This window comes from Carcharodon carcharias, chromosome 5 (assembly GCF_017639515.1).
Source record: "Carcharodon carcharias isolate sCarCar2 chromosome 5, sCarCar2.pri, whole genome shotgun sequence".
NCBI lineage: Eukaryota > Metazoa > Chordata > Chondrichthyes > Lamniformes > Lamnidae > Carcharodon > Carcharodon carcharias.
The window spans coordinates 82013216-82025829 of NC_054471.1; positions in this window are offsets into that span (position 1 = coordinate 82013216).

Consider the following 12614-nt stretch of genomic DNA (forward strand, 5'->3'; position numbering starts at 1 on the left):
CTCAAATTAGGTCCCCCCAAGGTGTGTGTCCGCACTGGTGGAGAGTGCAGGTAAACACTGTGACGGCTCAACATCTAGTGGGTCCTCAAAGTTCTCATCTGAGGTGGTCCTCTTATGAGGAGCTCAGGCACTGACCCCCCTGGCAATCTGCTATCGAGCCTTGATGGTGAGGTTGGTGGACCTCCAGTTCCCACCATGGGAGTAAAGGATCTCCCGCTGGTCCTCAACTACCTGGAGGACTGTTGCCAGTGCCTGGCTGCTGAAACTGGGTGCACCATGTTTGTCCCTTCTCAGCACCATCACTCGCCATGACTAGTCCTGGATTGCAGAGAGTGACTGTGTGTGGGTGCCTTTTAAATGTGGCACACAGAAACACAAGTCAATGAGGTTACGGCAGGACGGAAAGACCCTAGCTCACCCTGCCACGAGATTCGACGTGCTGCTTGATTATGGAAAAAATGCAGACGATCTAGAGGGGAAAGCGGCCACACCAACCAACGGGAACTGTACTGTCTTTCCCACTCGCCAATGCACTTAGTCTCTTGAGCAGAAAATTCTGCCCTATGACTAAGATTTTAACCGGTCATTGGAGATGGGCTGGGAGGTGAGGGAAGGGTGGAAAAGGCATTGGGAGGGAAGCTGTTGCCAGGGCTTTTAACTCAGTGATGGGAAAGGCAGAGGCCTGGCCTCATGCCTTGCACAGGCTAGGAGCCAATTAATTGTCTTATTGATAGTCATTTTAACAGACTGCCAGCATTTTGCTGGCATCAGGCCAGTCCCCTGCCTTGTTGGGAGTCAACAAGTTGCACCGAGTCAGCCTCCCAGTAACTTCTTAGGGTAGGGGGGAAACCTTGGTTTCCAGAGGCTGCATGCCCTAGACACATGGCCCACTGTGGCAATGGAAACCCCGATGGCCCTGCCACCACCGCTGGAGGGCCCGATCTCCTTGGGCCTGCCTGCCTGATCCCAGCACAGAAATAAATTTTCTTACTTGCCTGTGAGGCGCCTCAATATGGAAGTGCCTCCTCTTTCCCTTCGCAGCCTCAACCGCAGTCATTTCTTTTGGTGGCATTGCCGAGGCTGCAGAGCTGCCGGACTCTGATTGACAGGTTGGAGAGACGGGCTGCTTTCTTAAGCAGTCGGTGGTCCCGGAGGCTGCCTCTTAATTTTCTATTGCCAGGAATACTGCCGCTGCTGTCCTGCTTTTCTTTAGCAGGGACTGGAAATCTGTACTGTGTCCCGATGTTGGGAATTATGTTGCAGCCGCAAGTCCCAGCCCTAAACTGTACGACAATCCTGGGCCTTTGACCCTTGACTAGATTTCTTAATTTTCTTATGTAAATGGCTTGACCATTTCAAAAACATTAGTTCTTTTCATTCCTATTTCCAGGATGCCCCAGTTTATTTTTTTCAAGCATTCATGATACAGTGTCACAGGGAAGCGAGAAAAATAGGAGCCTGTGACTGGCAACGATATCGAGGACATAGCCATCTTGTTAGAAGCAGATTTCAAGGCTGACAATGAAGGATTGTCAACACTGTTAACTAACAAAGGTTGGCAGTTGAGCCCAACGATAAGTAATGTTTTCTGCAGCCATCTGCAACCTTTAGAAATATTTGAAAGTTTTTTAATTACAAGAAATTATAAATTACCAAGCTCAAATGAAAACTGGCAGGTAGTTTGTTGGGAAGATGATTTGTTGTATTCTGCTCCTAGAAAGTGATGACTAGGAAACACTGTGATCTTCTTGATTAACAGGAAATTTCATTTACATAAACAGATTTAAGCGCCTGACTTTACTTTGAGGTTAAGAGGGAATATTTCTTAAAGGCAGTAGGTTTTAGTTGCCCTTCAAAGATGCAGAACACTTCTCGAGAAGTGGCAGTTCTCAATCATTAAATCATTCAGCTTACAGCTGTGGTTGCTCAACCAGGCATTTCACATCCATCTCTACAAACTATCCTTCTAGTCACATAACCCTCGTAGAACACAGGCAAGGGCCTTAATGTAACATTGCCGTATCTTTGAGTCTCTGTATCTACTTCGCTGGCAGAAAGATGATGGCTGACTTTGTAAACTGTGCTTCTTATTAGTGAGAGTCTATCAGCATGCAAGGCAGTTTTTGTCAGATTAATTCTCAGTTGCTAGAGAGACAGTGGGTCAGGTGTGCAGGAGAGTTGTAGTTCTGAAACACAGGAAAACTGTAAATGTTTAATTTTACCACAAGCCTTTCATACTGCACTTACTGTCTATTAAAGTGTGCCTTTTAATTGGAAAAAGAAAGGCTATGTGATGGCCACATTGAGAATAATATTAAATGTCTCCCTACAATATTTATTATATGTCACAAGTACATATGTTGTGAGGAATGAGACACCAATTATCTGTCACTGCGAGCAATGAGAAATGTAGGACTTAGAATCCTCAGTTTGTTAATGAAGGCCGAAGCCATTCTTTATGCAACATAATATGATGGCTCCTTCCTTGGGCTTGTAAAAACATTCTTTATCCTGTATAAATTAAAGGCAGCGAAATTACCTACTTGCACATGAATCTACACCAAATTCAAATAGCTGCAATACTGTAATGGTGAATCACAATGTACAATGTCTTCTTCCCCTCTGATGCACCTCACTATCAAGAGAAGAGGGAAATTTTCTCATTCAGCATTGAAAGAAAATGAAAAGCTGCAATAGTTTTTATAACCACTGATCACGCATGTCATCGGATGTTTTTTCCTCCCTTTTATAACAGCCTCAACTGGTGATGGGTTCCTCTTGATGGAACCTAGAACTGCCAAAAGCACAGAAACACATCTGTTTAAGTGCTCAAATGGTACATTCTCCCCCCCCACCCCCATTATTAATCGATTACACTCAGGCCCACAGTAGCACAATGCTCCGAGGTTTCATCTGCTAACCCTTTGAGGTCCAGGGATTCAACCTGGCTCCTGCCGAGTTTATGGGCAGAATTTTCGCACCATTGGGGGGGTAAGTTTAGGAAAGGGCGCCCCTGATTGGGGACGCGCCGCCATTTTCCGTGGGCGGGCCAATTAAGGCCCAGCTTGACATCGGCAAGGAAGCGCTATGTGCTCCCTGTGCAGGCGGGGAAGGGGAAGGATTCCCTGAGCCAAGAGTGCGCTCTTTCGCGCACACACACGAAAGAGCACATTCATCTCCCTGAGGCTAGATGCTGCCTCAGGGAGATCGACTCCATATTAAAAAATGCTAAAAACAGAAAAAAAAAATTTCCCTGACATGTCCCCTCATGTGACACTGTCACATGAGTTGGGACATGTCCATCACTTTGAGTTACACTTTTATTAAATTTTTAAAAATCTACATGAAACCTCATCCTGCCCGTGGATGAGGTTTCATGCTTTTTCCAATGCCCGCCAGGGCTCCCGGCCTGCATGCCAACTTTAAGGTTGGACAGGCAGGTCCACTAATTACTTTAATTACTTTGTCAATGACCTCAATAGGCCATTGACAGGTCGATGGGTGCACAGCTAATTTGGCTGAGCCCCTGACGACCTGAAAATTGAAATAAGGCGGGATGATGTTGGGAATTCCGCCTGATGTCATCTTGCATCATTTTACCCATCAGCAAGTGGGCCCCGCCCCCCGCTCGCTGACCAGGAAATCCTGGCCTATGTTGCTCAGTTCCAAACCTGGTAGTGCAACTTACTCATTGGCCCATTGGAGGAGCTACAGAACTTTCTTCCCAAGTGGTAATGGTGTTATTCCCAGAGCAACATTGATAGAAATGCATTTGGAAAAATGTTGGCCGAGTACTTCAGGTGCTAAGGAGGTGACCAAGATGGCTTTTTAAGCCGCAATGCCAGTTTAACCTTGGTAAAGGAGTTGAAGCCAATGCTACAAATGGTTGCCTGGAATATTGATAATTAGATTGTCCACTTGCAGTCATTAAAGAGGCTGCACATCATTTTGCTGGGGTACTGTTTCATTTAACAACCTCTCTTAACAGTGAGCAGCCAAACAAGAGTTCACAAGACTATTCTGTTTTAGCACTTCCAGACTATGTTGAAACCATGGTAATCAGAAATTGCTCCCAAAACTGCATACTAAAACCACACTTTCAAACTAGCCCATCATATTTGCACAAAACCTACTTATTGCCTATTTTCACACTTGCAACAGAATAACCATGATGACCTTTAAACCTGGGAAAGGAAAGAATAGGTACTTTTTTCTTCTTAGCGTTAGCCTGTATTTTTAATATGTTCAGTCATTAGAAATGATCCTATGAAAGCAGCTAGATTAAAGCTGGGAAAATGGAAATCTATCATAACCCAGAAACTAAATCACTAGTTGTCCACTGTCCCTGTACAAAACTCAGCCAAGGTTAAACCTAACTTTAATACCTGGTGTTCTGGGAAATGAGTTTCTACTTTTTTGTTTGGTGAGGTTTATGTGATGGCTGCATTAACAAGGTGAAGCAAGAAATTGCTCTTCCAATGAAAATGAGACAAGGACATACTTTCATCCAATAATTAATGACCTACTTACAAAATTGCAGGAATTTTCTTTTAAAGTTATTTTCAGGATTTGGGTGTTGCTGACAGCCCTATTTATTGTCCATTCTCACTTGCCTAAAGGTTTTGGTGGGACTTCTTCTTGCAGTTCTTGTGGTGATAGTGCTCCCCCAGTAGTACAGCTTTGAAATGTGCTACTGCTGTAAATATGTATTCACGAATGGAAAATTTGCCAAGGAGTAAAACCATTTCACTTGTGCATTTCTTCTGCACAGTGAAGGTCATTGAAAGGATCTGGGCAATAACAACTTACCTTTCTCTTCTGAACCAGTTTATATTTCATCTCTCTCTCTCTCTCTTTCTCTCTCTCGCATGCTGTCACTCTCTTCTATACAATCACTGCTTATGCATTAGCTTGCCAGAACCAAAGAGATTAAAATACCTTGTTGGTTCATGCATTTCTTCAACTGCTAAGATACAGAAAACTTGTTGCCAAGGGCAAGTGATATTTGCGGTGGCAAGGGAGAAATGTTGTTATGCTCTATGAGTGATAGTTAGCGCAGAGAAGTATTTCACATATGGCCGGATTTTGCAGTGGTAATGACACAAAACTGACATTGTTAACGGCCATTACTCCACTGATGCTGACAGCAATGACAGGAGTCTGCACATGTGCAGGATAATACAGAGATCCAGAGGTTGTTGTTGGTGATTCAGTGCTTCTCTAACGAGTGCGCTGTTGAGAACCACCCCAGACTGCAATCAACGGGAAATCCATTGAACTGATAGAAACTACTCTCATGCTGTTAGTCTCATTGTAAAATCCCTTCAAAAAGTTACACCTAGTTGAGTGAGTTGGAACTGGATCTTTATTGATACAGTAACTTCAAAATTACCGCTGACCACCCTCACTGGCCCTGAAAAGCTAATTTTATGTATGTGGAATGTCAAATTCCTCCATAATGCTAAAAATAATTCCCCATTTTTAAATATATATATATTTTTGTAAAGTTTGGATACCTTTATTTTAGCTTTCATCTCAATGCAATCATAATCATTCATTTCTCTATTGAAAATATAAATTAAAGGGTGTTAATCACTTTTAATTTCCTGGGTTGCTGCCTGTGTGAATATTTCAATGCAATTAATTGCACCAGATTTAAACTGCCATTGAGAAATGGGAAGTCCACAACGCTGAGATCACTAAATCTTTGTGGGACCCTTGGAATATTGTCAGAGTATATGTGACAATTAGATACCCATGAAATCCAAAAGAAGAAACCTATTCTTTTGATGTGTCATGATGGTGACACGCTTACAAGTACATGGCTTCCAAAAGCAGATAAAAGAGTATTAATTGTTTAAACCATTTCAATGATGTGTAACAAACACATTCTAATGACATGGATTGGGTTGAAAACACTGTCCTATTGATGAGAAACAAACTTTAATAAATGAGCTGGGGTTTTGATTGGGTTTTGCAGCATAACTGAGAGAAGCGCTGCTGTGCTAAACACTGGAATGGAATTAAAACCTTGTACCATTCAATTGTATGGAATTAGCAAACATCGGGCCTGACGATATAGCAAAGGTGACAGCAGCTTAATTCAAGTGAAGTACATATATATGCACACATGAATGTACATGTATAAACACATGCATAATGCATACACACACAAAAAAACTGTATGCATGGACATATGCAAATATATTCATCATTCCGCTCTTAGCAAATATTGCAGCAAGCCAAGGCAATGGATATTTTACATTATATATTTCATAGATTTTTTTCTAATGAGATAATCTGGCAAATCAAATAGAATTATCATAATTTTATCACATCAATTTTATAATTTTAGAGGGCAAGGTTTTGTGGCTGGTCTATCCAGTCTAATCAATACAGCATTTAGAATAAGGTGTAAAGATCAGTAGAAAATCTGACCCCATTGTGTTCATGTACATGAGCCCATGATGTTAAATAACTTCAAACAACAGCATTATTGTCCTATTTATCGAGTCGCTTATTTGGAAAGGTTCTCTAATTCAGTGGTGCTATTGGCAATTTGAGTGTATTGCCAGTTCCACATTCATAGCTATCAGCTCAATATATATTCATAAGTGAATCTATGCTGCACATTTGTCATGATGTTACATTAAGAAAATCGCAGTGCGTGTTTATGTATATCCACTTAGCCTTCAGTAATCTCATTCGAATGATTGCACACTATTTTAAAGTGCATTACCATTGAGATAATGTTATATTTCCATTCTCACAAGTAGATCATTATGATCCTTTCCCAATCATACAGGTCTCATTCGTTTGCTGGTGTGGCTATCTCTCATCACTGGTAGCATTGACTTACCTCAGACAGTGACCCTGCCTTTGGTGCATGTTTGCACAACCGCTGGTAACTACAGGTTGGCATGCTACACTGGGGATCTTTTGTCCATGGACATCACAAGGCATTGATTCAGATCTATAGGTTTGTCACTGTTATCAGCAAAATGGTTTACTACACAAAGCTGCACCATTCAGGCTGACCGAAGTAACATTAAGGGTCCCATATCTCTTCAATTCAGTTCCAGTAAAATAATGATAACTTGATAGAAGCAGGCAGCTGTTGATTTGATTGATTGACACACGTGTACAAAAAGAACATCCATATGAGTAAGGTAAGTGACAAAGAGAAAGATAACAAAAATAGAGAATGCACTGCAAACCAAGCAGTGCCTGGACGAGGAAGAAAGTTAATGATTTAAGTAAAACCTAAATCTATGAGGCAATTCCAACATTTCGTTCCATCCAGCACTGCTTGGTTTGCAATGCATTCCCTGTTTTTGTTATCTTTCTTTGTCCTCTTTTCCTCCATTTATATATTTATCCGTGCACAAATGTTTGAACGCAAAGTAAACATGCTTGCTTTATCTAAGTCATGCACTTAATTAAACATAGTAAAACCCAACTAGCTTACTAAGTATCACATTAGCCACTGATGATTTTCTGATACTAAGGCCACAATTTCCTCAGAAGTATGCCCTCTTCACTGTAACTTCAACAAATGTGCATTGCAAGTTCCCAGCCTATTTACTGGCAGAAATGTCATGTAAGAAGATGATAAATAAAGCCACTAGAACCATTGTTTGGGGCACCAAATTGAAAGGCGAGTCATTTTGACTTTGCGTAATAGTATAGAATGGTTGACAATCAATGCTCCCTCAAATTGTTCTTTGTTATATTATATGTAGGAATTAAATAAAACCATCTGCGATGTAGTGTCTCTTTTAAAATGCTCCTTTACAGCTTTCATCATAGTTGTGCGATAGCTCCCAATACTTCTTATGCTGACTCTGAGGGCACTTATAGCATCAAAGAATCCTGTAGCACAAAAGGAGGCCATTCAACCCATCATGTCTGTGCCAGCTCTTTGAAAGAGCTCTCCAATTAGTGCCGCTCCTCTACTCTTTCTTCTTGATTTCAAGTATTTATACAAATCCCTTTTGAAAGTTAGCACTGAATCTGCTTCAGCCTTTGAAGCTAATAAATTAGGACATGGGAACATAGGGCTGAATATTAAAGGCCACCCGCAATTGGAAAAACCGTCATGTGGACTCATAAATTAGGGCACTGAGCCATTGGTGGCATGCCCACCCATGACCCTCCCACACCCACCCCGCCACGATTTAAAAGGTGGCAGGGGGAGGCTTTGGGTGGGACGTCACCCTCGGCCCAACTGAGGCCCTTACGTGGGCAATTCATGTGCACTTAAGGGCCTCATCTCCCTGCCTCTCTGATTTAATGGGCAATGGGGGAGGCATGACCCCAGCAGGTGTAGCCCAGTAGGTTTAACCCTGTGGACTGCTGGTCAATGAAGAAGGAGGTGCCTCCTTTCTGGACCTCTATACCAATCAGAGGCACACCCATGGTTTTGCCTTCTCATGTCCACCCTCTTTCCTGGCCCATCCAACTTGCCTCCCTAAACCCCAAGCCGGTGTCTGCCAACCCGGCGCCAGCAAGATCCCAAATTTACTTGGGTGTAGGGGGCATCCATGCTTCCTCTTCCTCCCGGGCTTCCTGCAATACTGTCAGTGGCCACCGTCCTGGTGTGGTGCAGAGCTGCCAGCCTCAGATAGGCCTGCAGCTCTATGAGGCAAGACTTCCTCCTGGAGGTGGACTGAGGTCCTTCTTAACATAGAAACTAGGAGCAGGAGTAGGCCATTCGGCCCTTTGAGCTTGCTCTGCCATTCATTATGATCATGGCTGATCATCCAACTCAATAGCCTGCTCCCACTTTCTCCCCATACCCTTTGATCCCTTTCGCCCCAAGAGATATATCTAACTTCTTCTTGAAAACATGCAATGTTTTGGTCTCAACTACTTTCTGTAGTAATGAATTCCACAGGCTCACCACTCTCTGGGTGAAGAAATTTCTCCTCATCTCAGTCCTAAATGGTCTACCCTGTATCCTCAGACTGTGACCCATGGTTCTGGACTTCCCCACCATCAGGAACATCCTTCCTGCATCTACCCTGTCTAGTCCTGTTAGAATTTTATAGCTCTCTATGAGATCCTCCCTCATTCTTCTGAACTCCAGCAAATATAATCCTAATCGACTCAATCCCTCCTCATATGTCAGTCCTGCCATCCCAGGAATCAGTCGGATAAACCTTCGCTGCACTCCCTCGATAGCAAGTACATTCTTCCTCAGAAAAGGAGACCAAAACTGCACACAATATTCCAGGTGTGGTCTCACCAATGCCCTGTCCAATTGCAGCAAGACATCCCTGTTCCTGTACTCGAATCCTCTGGCTATGAAGGCCAACATACAATTTGCCTTCTTTACTGCCTGCTGCACCTGCATGCTTACCTTCAGCGACAGGCGTATGAGGGCACTCAGGACTTGTTACACATTCCCCTCTCTCAATTTCTAGCCATTCAGATAATAATCTGTGGTCCTGTTTTTGCTACCATACTGATCACTTGAAAAATTAAAGCAGGGTGATCTGGTCAAGTGAAGGCTGGCTTGCTCCCAAATTTTACGCTAGCGTACAGGGAGCCCATCCTTAGCGTATAATCCAGCCCATGGGAACAGGAGTAGACCATTCAGCCCCTCAAGACTGTTCCACCATTCTGTATCTTAACTCCAGCTACTTGCCATGGTTCTGTAACCCCTAATACCCTTGCCCAATAAAAATTTATCACCCTCGACTTTGAAACTTTTATTTGGCCTCCAGCCTTAAAAGATTTTTTGGAGGTAGAGAGTTCCAGATTTCCACTACCCTTTGTGTGAAGAAGTACATCCTGACATCACCCCTGAACAACATAGTTCTAATCTGAAGTTTTTGCCCATTTGTTGTGAACTCCACACCACAGCTGCACTGCCCGCCACCACCACCGCCACCCCCCGCCCCCCCAACCCCCCACCAGAAGAAGTAGTTTCTCTCTATCTACCCTATAAATTCCTTCAATTAACTTAAACACCTCAGTTAGATCACCTCATAATGTTCTAAACTCAAGGGGATATAAGCCTACTCAGTACAATCTGTCCTCGTAATTTGCTGATTCACCAGAATGATACAGTGGCTGAACGGTTAAATTGTCCCTCTTTCAAGAGCAATACCTCCTTTGATGAGGACATAATTCAGTTTTCCTATCTTCCTTTGAGCAGCTTGAACAGCTTAATTTCAAAAACAAAAGTAACATGCAGCATGATATTAAACATAAATTTACTTATTCTATTGATCTTGTAACTTCACCCGAGATGCTGCCTGCTCAGAAACGTGTATCAGCTTCATGTGCAGTCATGGGCACCAAGGAAATGAGTTCTGGGTGACTGAACCATCACTGCAGCTGTGAAACTAACCACCTCCTATATCTATAAATAATTGTTTATTTGTCTGATAATAAAAGCGCTAAATAACACAATAAAATAAAAATCGACCTATAATCTCTCTCGTTAAACTGGCTGTTCCCAGTGAAGAGAAACATGACACTGTATTCAGGGATTTAGAATTATATCTGTTCTGTGCATCAGTAGCATTTGCAAAATCTCATCTGGAGCTGAGCAAGTTTATCACTTAGATAATGCTGAAAAATGGCAGCAATTTTTAAAAAAATTTGTTAGTGTACTTTTTGTGTTTGCAAAGTTGATGGGTCTGGCTATTTTGATATTAGAAGTTTAACTATAATAATACAAAGTGAAGCTTGCTGCTCAAACTTGCTCCTAAAAGCTAGTGGAAAGCTACAAAAGCTAATTTAAATGACTGATAGAATGGTGGCTTTTATCTCAAGGGGTTGAAGTTATGTTACAGCTGTACAAAGCTCTAGTTAGACTTCAACTACAGTATTACATTGAGTTCTGGGCACCGCACCTTAGGAAAGGTATATTGGCCCTTGAGAGGCTGTATCACAGAATCACCATAATGATAGCAGGTATTAAATTATGAGGGAAGGTTGCAAAGATTAGGCTTGTATTCCCATGAAGATTGAAGGTTAAGAGATGATCTAAAAGGAAAGTTTAAGAAGCTTAAAGGAATTGCTGGGCTAGATAGGGAGAAACCATTTCCTCTGGTGTGTGTACGTCTTCGTGTGTATGTGTGGGGGGAGGGGTGGAGGGTGGGGGAGGTGGGTGGTGTTGGTTGGCGGGGCGGGGGGCAGGGCTCATCCGAAGCAAGGGAACATAACCTTAAAACCGGAGCCATACCATGGGTCATGGGTCATGTCAGGAAACAATTTTTCACACAAACTCTCTTCTTCAAAAAGCTGTTGAACAATTGATAATTTCAAAACTAAGATTGATAGACACTTATTAGGTAAGGTGTTAAGGAAACAAGATGGAATTAAGGTACAGAGCAGCCATGATCTAACTGAATGGCAGAACAGGCTGGGGGGGGTTGCTGAGTGGCCTCCTCCTCTTCCTATGTTCCTTTATTATTCTAACTACAGCTTGAGATGAATACTCCATCCTGTACTGGTGTGTGTGTTCCCATTTCCCATTCCACCTTTTGTTCTGGCCTCTCCAGGCAAGACTGCCAGCTTAATTCCAATTGCTGGGTATTCTTAACCTGCAGTATCCTGGCCTCAGTAGTGTAAACAAAGTTGAGAGTATGAGGACATCTTTCATGTAGGGTCTTAACTGCTGATGGGAGGGTAGGCTTTTATCTGAACTGTTGTGGTTACATTTGAACCCAGTGAAAGGGGGAAATGCATTGATCCACTGCCTCACCCACTTCTGATGCAGGCTTTGAGCATTCCTTCTTCACAGAAGAATAATACATGCAAACCATTCTTCAATCACTTTCTTCAGTGCACAAGTAATTTAGATTTACATCTGGTAAACATAAAACTTCTTGCCTTCTTTGTGAGGCCAAGTGAAAATGACAAAATGCACACACAAAAACATGCATGAACACACATGCAAATACAGGGACACACGCATGAGCAAAACACAGAAACACATGCATGAGTGTTGTAGCGGGGAGGTTGATGGCCTCACCTGCCATAGGCTGATAAAGGTTGTGATTCTCTTGGTAAAGGTATGGCTCCTTTAAGAAACTTCCCTTTAAAGATAACTGCACTTGGAGTGGGGGAAGACTTTCTGCAACCAGGTGAGCATTAAAGGTTCAGGAACAGTGGGGAGCTGACAAAGGATGGAAGTTGGAGAGTGGAAAGATGTCCTTTTTGATCTGGCTTTGTGGTGCATTTATAAAAAATGGTGTTTGGAACTTGGATTGTTCGAGGTCTGTTGTTTGGGAAGGAACCTCCAAGATGCTAGGACCATGTGACAGCACATGCCCCAAACAAATGATTAAGCACACATGCACAAACATAAACACAAACTCATATACCAGCAAACATATATGCACACATCAGCACCCACCCACAAACATCAGCATACACGTGTATCAGCAAACTGACAAGCATCAGCGCAGACACACACACATGCATCAGCACATACAGAAACAAACAGCTGTCTCAGCGCATACACACATGCCTTAGCACACAGGCAAAAACACACTTGCATTAACAGGCCACATGCATCAGCGCACATGCATGCACATATTCATCAGCACACACACACACACAAACAAACATGCATCAGCGCACAGACACACATACTA